Genomic DNA, 9389 nt, shown 5'->3' on the forward strand with positions numbered 1-9389 from the left:
TTTTGCAGGGCCGTCAAGGTCATTCGAAAGAATGTAAACCTTATTTCTTTATCTTTTGAAATGCGCCATCTACTGGGGATTCGCTAGGTATTATTGGTATCAACAATTTCGCGATTTCTGTCTGCTTAGCTAGGACTGTATAAATCGTCTGCTACTTAAGTTATCGGTAAGGCTTAATAAGTTTAGGTGTAAAATACGATTTTCAAACGAGATCGAGAGACAAAACAGGTAATTTATAATAAATAATTTCGCCTATTTTATTGAATGTTCAATTTTTAATGATAGTATATTATTTACAGTTCTTCAGAAACTCCCAAAAGGGGAGGAACAAGATGATGTTGTGTTATCGGTTGTGGGAAAAACAGCTACAAGAGTAAAGCTAGCTTTCATTTGTTTCCAAGGGACAAGACTTTGAAAGAAGAATGGATTAGTAGGATTCAATCAGCTCCTCATGATTTCTAAACCATGCACAAGTTCAAAAGCAAATTTTGAAACTGGATTCCTTCAGCAACTAGCAAAATCTGCAGATACCATTTCAACCCAGCTGGAGTTAAACATTACAATGATTTTCTCCCTTGTTACTTTCTTTTGAACATATTGTTTTAAAGCCTTTCAAAGGTTGGAAATTAACTTATAAGTATTTATTTATTTATAATAAATTATAACATTTTTACCTTGTTTTTATTCACAGTACGGTTAGGTTATAACTATCTGGTTCTTCCTCCGGATGAAACGTTGTCGCTAAGAGCAGATGTTGTTATTAACAACGAGGAAAGTACGTTACCAGTACCACAAATGAGCATGAAGAATGAGTTTACCATCAGCCACTGTGAACATTCATGTATAATAAAATACCATTACTCATCAATTATTAATGAAAAGGATGCTTTGATTAACCAGTTGATATTTGAAAATAAGGAGCTTAAAGAGAAGTCTTCAACCCTAGAAAAAAATAACGAAGACACCTTAAATGAATTAACGAATAAATGTAAACAATTAATAAATCTTGAGATGCAATTTAAGGTTTCCAACGCCACTAATAAGTCATTCAGCGTAACCACTAATCTACAAATAAAAACATTGTCATATTAAAACCTACATAGTAATAGCAACGGTAACTATATTTACACCACAGTCTATCCACTATAGACTCTGTTTACATTGTAAATGCAACTTACTTGTTTTGGTTTTCCATGTTTGAAATATGTATAAGAGATTTCTATTCCTCACATTACCACCTTGGCTTAAATTTCAACTTTAACTATAAAAATTTAATATTTTGTATAATTTTATGTACGAAAACTATAAAGAATAGTTTAGGAATAAATTGCTTACCTGTTTAAAGTATTCAACTTTTTCATTATCATTAAATAACCCTTTAAATTACGAAGATAATGCAGGAACGATTTAAAAAACTATTCCTAAGCAGACGATCTTTCTGAAAAAATTTCAAAGAACTCTTGGGAAAATTCGATTTCCCATAATTCTCAGAATAATTTGAATTTATTTCACCAGGTGTCGTATTCAAACGATAAAGAACGTTTTTTCGACCACGTGACGAATTATATGGCCTTGACAGCCCCGAAACTTTAAAAATTCTTGAACCCCCCCCCCCCCCCCTTTACAGAGAGACGGTGGCGGCGGCAGGTGATTTTGTATGGTGGAAGCTACAGCTTTTCCCGTCCGGTTAGAGATACAGTGTCCATGAGTGAAGGCAGCATGCGATAGTTTCGTCATGCGCAGTAGATTCCGGTTTTTCTATCCCCTCAAGGTCAAATCTGAAAGTCGCTGCTCCGCCATTGCGGCTCTCAAAACACAATTTTATAGCTTATGCCTGGTTTTTGTTGTCTTTTATTTAATGCGTTTTGTCACATATATGTAATTTTTTTTAATATTTTTATAATTTCATTAAAAATGTTAAATATTTGGTCGCTCCCGAAATATTGTGCCTGTTTTCCGAGGAGTTTTCATGAATGTAAGGGGGTTGGGGTTATGGAGGGAATTTTTGACCCAAAAAGGGAAATTTTTACCTTCTGAGAGGTAAATCTTACTTTCAAAACTTGGCAACACTGGGCGAGGCGGGTGCCTAACAACAAACGTTTTCTTGCGAACGCCGAGGTATGACCACATCTCGATCAGTGGATTTCTAAAATTCCTTTCAACTTTATTTCGCTTAAATTTTGCATTGTGGGATATTAAGTTTTAGAAGGTAAATCTTTACCGGTTATTTTTCACAATAGGTACTTTTAGTTTTTGTTTATTTTTTAGGTTTATTATTTGTCAAGGATTACAGTAATGCCAAAAGTTTTAACCGCAATTTATTATTTAGAAAGATGTGATAAATATAAAATTGTTACTAGCCACTAATTTTTACCTCGAAAATTACGACATATTTCGAGATTTTTCTACGTGTTTGATAAGGTAGGACTGATGACGAAATAGATTTAACGGCAAGATATTACAAAATTTAAGAAATATTGAGTAAAAGAGAACCAAAAGAACGCACAGCAACAAAACCGCAATGAAATTTGGACAAGGTAAAGTAACCGAAATCAAAAGTAAAACTTAATTTATCTGTCTAAAGCCAAACTACAACCGATAAGCAAGTTCCAAACTAATACATAGTTTTCACCTAGGCAAGCTTCCCCCAACTTCGATCCTGGTGTAGTGCTGCCAGGCATCGGTTGAGTCAAATAAAGCAGACGCCGCTTTTCGCGTGGTCGTAACTTTGGTACTTTTTGCCGCGTTTTCTCGTAGCGTCCAAGGCTTAGCAAACTCTACGTAGTCATTTCAAATAATACATCTAAAAAAACAAAACACAAAAAAAACAAAAGTACCTATTGTTAAAAAATCCCACGTTTTTAACCAGCGGGCACATAGAAAAAATCTGGGTAAAAAAATTTAAAGAGGACCATGTACTCGTCATAGGAAAAGTAGTCTTTGACCATTCTTAACATAGTTCATCCTAGGCATGATTTTTAGTTAACTTCTTGATTTAGGTAAAACATTCGCAAAAGGCCAACGAACCCCCTCTTCACAATTGGATTGTTGCTAAAGAGTGTGGAGTTGTGGAAACTGCTCATTGTTCGTGCATGGCGGGATTAGGGGAGTCATGCTCTCATGTTGCCGCAGTATTGTTCCTAATTGATGCTGGAGTTACACTTTTAAAAAATCAGTCGTCTACTGAGAAACTGAACAAGTGGCTAGTTCCACACTTAAAGCAAGTTCCATTTAAGCGTGCGCGTGATATGGACTTTTCTTCTTCAAATCAAAGGAAAAAGAGGCTAGATCGCTTATTAATTGAAAACTGACCATCTACTGTAGTAAACGTTAAAAAGAAAGCAAAGCCAGAAGTTCCTAAAGTCACAAAAGATGAATTAAAAGAATATTTGGACTGTCTTTCATCATCAGTTTCAAAGCCTGTGATATTATCATTGATTTCCCCTTACAGTAGTCAATATATACCTAAATCAATATTACTTCCTGAACCCTTAACTGGGCTACGAAATGAAGAAGCCAAATTTTTGCCATTTAACTGATGTAGCAAACCCCTCAGTCAGTTTACTTAAATTAATTTGCAATCCGGGAAGTTCATTTCAAAGTAATGCCACCGATTGGGGAAGAAACAATGAATCAAATGCTGTGATAAAATACTGACACTGTGAATAACAACCAAGATAGTGCGTTATATTGTTATTGTCAAAAAACATCTAGTGGAGATATGGTAGGGAGCGATGAGGAAAATTGCCCTTTTAAATGGTTTCATTTTAAATGTATGGGTATTAGTAAAGCACCAAAATCTACATTTTGGTATTGCCCCCATTGTAAACCAAAGAAGAATACTGGTAAAGCATAATAAAAATTTTATTTACCTGAAACTTAAATTTTTTTCATTAATCAAATGAAACATGATTTAACAATTTTATCTAGTTTAGTAACTTTTGCATCATGTGAGCTTTGCAGGTAATCAATGGGAATAGTGGATTGTAGAATTCTATATTTGTTGCGTACATGTCCAATAACCCTCTCTACATGAATTCGTACGTTCGCTATTTTTCTGGTACAATCAACATCTTTCGCGGATAATTGTTTTTTTCCTTTCGTAAACGCTGGTACAGCTACTTAGCACAATAAAGGCTTACACTTTCGGCTATGTTAAAACCACGATCAGCCAATATTAAATCTCCGGGAATCAATTTTTCAAGGATTTTACATTCTTCAGTTATATGTTTATCTGACGCTCGTCCACCCCATGCCATAGAAATGAATGAAACTGAACCTTGTGGGGTCACACCGATAAGGAATTTCATGGTGTTATGATGCTTATAGTGAGACCACGTCTCTGCCCTCGCATCTAACGATGATGGCCTTTCAATAAATATCTCGAAGCAGTCAATTATGACCACTACTTTATTTTCAAAAGCTTTTTTAAAACAAGTTGGCATTGTTAAACACAACTCTTCTCTAGATGGCCATCTAATTAATGGATCAAGTCTCACACTCATTACTTCTAACCATTTGTCACAAACTCTTGAAATAGTAGTGGTAGATACGTTAAACCTATAAGCGAGATCTTTCATGTCTAAATTTAGCCGCAGCTTCATAAGAATCACTATAAATTCTTGAAACAATGACAGCTTTGATTGTGCATTGACTTTCATATGAGCAGCAAGCAATTTAAAAGTACCCATAAGAATTGTAAAGGTTGTTAATCCAGTGTAATATGCCTGTCTTTCCTCATCCAATTTGATAAAATTTTCATCTATAAAATGGTTGTCTTTATAGACTTTAAAGGCACTATCTAAGTTATTTATGTCATCTAATGTTAGATCAGTTTGAGTAGATTTATTCTTGCCTTCTTGATATTGGTCAAATGTTTGGGTAGCGGCTTCTAGCTTTCTAGGATCAGTAGTCTGAATAGAAGGGGAACACTGGCAGGAAAAATCCATTAAATTGTTAAAAGTGTCCACTTCTTTGTCCGGATTACTGATACTTTTAGCAAAAGCCCTGTCTCGTTCATCAAACGTTCCAACACCTTCGTCTAAACTAGCATTGGCAATAATACAGTCAACTTCGTTGAAGCTCATCGAATCATCAATCTTTGTACCAGTGGATAACAATCTTTTTCTCTTGGGTCGTTCCAAGGCTCTGTTATATCGAGACAATTTAGATTCTGGAGTACTAGTTATTACGACACTATAAATTTCAGGGGGGTTTTAGGGGAGTCGTGGAGATTGGAAGGGAGGGAAGATTCAAAAAGTTCCAAATGTAACCTTGAGAATCTGACCCACGCACTAAACTCGAGGGAAATTTAAATACTATTTCCCCGTGCCGTATGTATCGAATTTATTTGTTCGGGATCCTTAGTGTCGGTATTGTCACAGAGTAGGTAAATGAAATCAATTGAAGTTATGCAAAAATAGAACTCTTGGTTTATTATTGGATTTATAGTGACAACAGATTCAGTTATGGTAATTATATAAACATTGGTAATTATTTGTAGATAATTAATACTTAAAGGCTATGACGGGCTCCTTGGGGTGTACAATGATTATAGTAGGGGTAACTTTGGATTGGTAATTAATTAAGTAGATTGGCTATGGTTGGCCGCATCTTTAAGTTAAATTTATACAAAATACACTTTAGAATAAATAACAAAAGAATGGAAAAATAACAATAGTTTAAAAAGTACTTATCGTTCTTCAAGTAACCGTCCTTAAACCAAGGAACGAACCGCACACAATTCTCTTCACCAAGAATTATCACGAAAAACCACGAATCCGACGCGAAATACCCGCACAAATACCGTGCACTTTAACCTTCACGTCGAACCGCGTCACCGGATGCTGTATACCACATCCTGATCAATAAACCCTTGAAGACACGATTGAAACAAAACTAAAGAAAAACTCAATGTTGTCCAAAGCTGACTTGGCTTTATATACTAGATAAATAGATGACCCCTTATCTTATCGGGGTGTGTAAAAATAAAAAAGCTACGGGACTGCCAGAATAGGCCGGAGAAATGAAATTAAACAAAAAAAAAACAATATAGGAGTGGTCCCTAGATGGCTATACTGCGGAAAAAACGATAAAAAGTAGAAAAATAACAAGATGATCACTCCCGAAAGTTAAAGGGTCGTGATATAGTGCAAAAACCAGTTTGATAACCCAAATGAAGTGATGGTACCCAATCAGGGTGCAAATGTTCATGAAGTTGAGATGGTTTTCCTAAGGTAGTTATTAGAAAAAAGTTTTAGATACTAATAAAGTTTATCTAATGTATAATATAAACAATTACCTGAGATAAAATGCTTACTACAAACTCTATGCCAAGTTTTAATTTCGAAATCCGGTTTCGCAAACTTCTCCAGATTTAAGGCACTAATCCATGCATTTCTTCTTTTTATAGAAGCCTCTTTTACAAAAGCCCCATTGTCACTAATTATGGCAGGTAATACGTAAAACGATAAACCTTCATTCTTCTCAGTACGACTTTTACAATTTAATACTAAACAAACAACCATAATAATTAAGTTAAACAAAGCTTCGACCGAAATGACTACGTAGAGTTTGCTAAGCCTTGGACGCTACGAGAAAACGCGGCAAAAAGTACCAAAGTTACGACCACGCGAAAAGCGGCGTCTGCTTTATTTGACTCAACCGATGCCTGGCAGCACTACACCAGGATCGAAGTTGGGGGAAGCTTGCCTAGGTGAAAACTATGTATAGTATAACTGAACTCGTAAACGAAGTATTGGCGACTAACGGCGTTGCGCACTCGCTTCGATCGAGCGCCAGTGAAGTCGTACCTAGTTTCTAGCGAATAGGTGGTTAAATTAACCCCTCTCTGACTGTCTTGCCCCCTGTTGAAAATGCTGCCAGATCCATGCATAGAAAATTCTCAGCTTTGGCAGTATAAAGATAAACCATAGACAAACAGGTTATAAGTCCAGTAGCGGTAGCACAAACTCTATAATCGGCGATGGATGATCTTTTATTTAAACGCCTATTGAATTCGCCGTAAAAAACACATTTCACTTTGCACACTTTTTAAAAATTCAGTAGTATCTTGCCGTTAAATCTAATTCGGCATCAGTCCTACCTTATCCAACACGTACAATACTTAGGTTTACGAGTTCAGTTTTACTATTAGTTTGGAACTTGCTTATCGGTTGTAGTTTTGCTTTAGACAGATAAATTAGTTTTTACTTTTGATTTTGGTTACTTTAGATTGTCCAAATTTCACTGGGGTTGTGTTGTGTGTTCTTTTGGTTCTCTTTTACTCAATATTTCTTATATTTAGTAATATCTTGCTGTTAAATCAGAGATACTGTTAAATCTTTTTCGTCATCAGTCCTACCTCATCCAACACGTAGAAAAATCTCGAAATATGTCGTATATTCCACATTGAGTTGGGAATAATACTATCTAGAGCCCCAATTCAAATTTTTCCCATAGGCTCTAACACAGCATTAGTGAAGATAGGAACGAAAATCATGGGAGGGTTATCAACTACGACAAAAGCCACCTATGATCGAAAAATGCAACTATTTAAATGAAAATTTCTTCGATGACCGCTGCCGCTACCTATTAGCGACTTTGTGAACTATTATAATTTAAAGCTAAAAAACAAAACAACGAAGTTTCTTGGTAAATCATATTTCATTTTGAAATAATTTAGAGTATTTTAAGAGATTAAATTGCACTAAAACTAAATAAAGTATGTAAAAAATGAATACAAATAAATAATAATGAATATAAATAAAAAAATAATGATTATAAATAAATAAATAATGAATATAAATAAATAAATATTGATTATAAATAAATAAATAATGAATATAAATAAATAAACAATGATTATAAATAAATAATAAATATAAATAATATACACTAACTATTACCGTTAACCTCAGCTAGTTTATATGGGAAGGGGAAACCGAAGACCTCGGGGGAAAACCCCTTTAACCAGTGGGGAGATAACTTACAAACTTTACGTAGAAGGAGTGGTTCCGGGTTTTCACCCAGTGCCACTAGCTGGGATCGTACCCGTCTCCTCTTGCTGCGAAGCGAAAGTGCTAACCACTCCGCCACCCCACTTTCTACTGTACGTTTTCTGTAAAAGGTTATCTAAGTAATGGTCTAATAATTTATTTTCTTCTTAAATAGTACCATGTCAGCTCTAAAATTTGTATTTAAGAAAAGTGAAGGTGTTGCGGTGTTTGAAAGCATTTTAAAAGTGGTGTTTTTCCTGAAGTCTTCCTCTGTAAAATGATCAAACTGCATCTGTTGCGTTTGGAACCCAGTCTGATCTTCCAATGGCTGTGAGCCTTTTTTGCAACAAAGGATTCACTTTACCTGGAAACCTTTTTGTAATTTTGAATAATTTAGAATAAAAATGTCTTCTATTTTTTTGGAATATTAGTGCTACTTCTACTTATGCCAAGAAACGTTTTTGTTTCTTCCATTATTTTCGCAAGACGAAACTGCACATTTCCTACCCATTATGCTTAAAATTTCACTCAAAATCGATGAAAAAAAAGTAAAGAACTCACAAAAGAAACCTTTATTGTGTTAATAAAGAGTTTTCAGATATACATGACTTTAATTTAAAAAACGCGTTTTCAAAAGTTTTCTTAAAAACGCGTCGCTTTCCCTCTTCAATTCAAAAGTTAAAATTATAATAGTTCACAAAGTCGCTAATAGGTGGCGGCAGGGGCCATCGAAGAAGTTTTCATTTAAATAGTTGCATTTTTCGCTCATAGGTGGCTTTTGTCGTAGTTGATAACCCTCCCACGATTTTCGTTCCTATCTTCACTAACGCTGTGTTAAAGCCTATGGGGAAAATTTGAACTGGGGCTCTAGATAGTATTATTCCCAACTCAATGATATTCCATGCGAAAACTATATTTGAATAATTCTCCATAATATAACACAGGTTTAATCAAAAGTCCCCAATGGATTAAAAATCCTTTAATAAACTTAAATAACTCCTTCGATACTTGGTATGTCATGCGTGGTATAGTTAGAAATCCCCAGAAAAATCCCAGAAACTAGATTTAATTTTAAAATTATAAATATTAAAATTAAATTAAAAAACCCATAAAACGGAAAAGTCTATTTAAAACCATAATTTAGCGAATCTATTCTACTCATTGTCCCACCTTCATGTTACTTTCCCCAAGATAGACAATCCGGCGCCCAGAAAAATAGATAAGAAACTCAGAAGGCCAGATTGCACCATGAGGCGACAGTTCCAAACAGAAAAGAGCGTCCGAATCCCCCCCCCCTTCTCATGCAAACTATATAGCGGCCGACCTCACCCCTGCCTTACAGTGTGAAAGGTCATATTCGGCTCTGGAAAAATCCCCGAAATTTAGTTGCCA

The 9389-nt window shown here is 35.1% G+C and overlaps 1 pseudogene; it reads right to left on the minus strand.

Annotated features, from left to right (window-relative positions):
• Positions 1 to 3897: 3897 nt before the first annotated feature.
• On the minus strand, positions 3898 to 8508 carry LOC149947459 (uncharacterized; annotated as a pseudogene).
• Between the last annotated feature and the right edge of the window lie 881 nt (positions 8509 to 9389).

This window comes from Leiobunum rupestre, chromosome 4, assembly GCF_980474605.1.
Source record: "Leiobunum rupestre chromosome 4, qqLeiRupe1.1.hap1, whole genome shotgun sequence".
Classification (NCBI taxonomy): Eukaryota; Metazoa; Arthropoda; class Arachnida; order Opiliones; family Sclerosomatidae; genus Leiobunum; species Leiobunum rupestre.